The sequence below is a fragment of the Sinocyclocheilus grahami genome, unplaced genomic scaffold (assembly GCF_001515645.1).
Source record: "Sinocyclocheilus grahami isolate Dianchi unplaced genomic scaffold, SAMN03320097.WGS_v1.1 scaffold809.1, whole genome shotgun sequence".
Taxonomy (NCBI): domain Eukaryota; kingdom Metazoa; phylum Chordata; class Actinopteri; order Cypriniformes; family Cyprinidae; genus Sinocyclocheilus; species Sinocyclocheilus grahami.
The window spans coordinates 707,347-708,552 of NW_015505988.1; the positions used below are offsets into that span (position 1 = coordinate 707,347).

Genomic DNA, 1,206 nt, shown 5'->3' on the forward strand with positions numbered 1-1,206 from the left:
GTTTTGGGTTTGTTTTGTTTTTTTCCTAGATACGGTGTTGGTGCACTGCATAGATGCCATCAGAAGATCTCCCACACTTTTTCTGGCATACCTAATGATTCACCTTGACACGATGGTGGAGGATGCCATTGACCACGTCATAGAGGTGAGACGCATCCGGCCCAACATAGGCTTCTTTAAGCAACTGACAATCCTCAATTCAGAACTTGTAAGTCAGCGAAAACTACAGTTTAAAACCAGACATAGATAAAATGCACAGATAAATAAATTACATGAGCAAAATAAAAACAATTATAAAACAATTACAAATACTTAATACCTTTGGACTGAAATGTCAATAAAAATAAATATTAAAAAAAATAAATTTTGCCTAAATTATACCTAAATGAGCTTTATTTTTTTAACTGTTTGTCAGAGCACTTAATCTTTCTTGGTTTTTAAAATAGCTCTAAAGCATGTGCATGTGGGAATGCCTCTGCTGCTAGTCCAATTATTGATGAATAATAAATAAAGAAGAGGGGATCGTAAATCAACCTCTTCAGGTCCATAAGCAATAATAAAAAAAACAGCTACTGTACTTGCAGAAAAGCTAAAATGAGACGTTTGGGCATTTATCATATTTCTTTTATTTAATGTTTTTGCTAGTTAACTTAGGGAGTCCATTAAAGAACAATTGTGATTTTTATATCCCAGCTACAGAAGAAATTTCACACTTTGTATGCCATGCATTAAGCATTTAAGAAAATTAATGGTAGAGTTCAATAAGCACCAGTAGTCTAAATAAAGTTTATTAAACAAAATTAGCATAAAACATAAATAATTATAAACAGAGGCACATAAGTATGAACTGAAGTACATAAGTATGTCATGAAAAAGTTGTATAAAAATAAAGCATATATCTTTGTTATGCACTCCTATTAAAACTATAGATGAAAAACAAAAATGTCTCTTCTGTTCTTGTTCAATATAGAGGAAAGTCTTCATGATCCTGTATACACACACAGATAAAATAGATAAAATTACACAAGATCAAGACATTTATGCTCAAATTTAAAGTCGGCATGAAACTGAAATTGCATCTTATTTAACTTTTATTTCCCTCTTCTTACTTCCCAGCTATAGAAATGAAAAGAAAGAAAAAATGTAGTGTGGGACTTGATTTTGTCCATCGGAAATCGACTGGATCGTATATATATATATATATAT

General features: G+C 31.2%; 1 pseudogene; it reads left to right on the forward strand.

The window, feature by feature from the left end:
• LOC107562138 (dual specificity phosphatase DUPD1-like) overlaps positions 1-452 on the forward strand; it is a 3,236-nt pseudogene extending 2,784 nt beyond the window's left edge.
• The last annotated feature ends 754 nt before the right edge of the window (positions 453-1,206 follow it).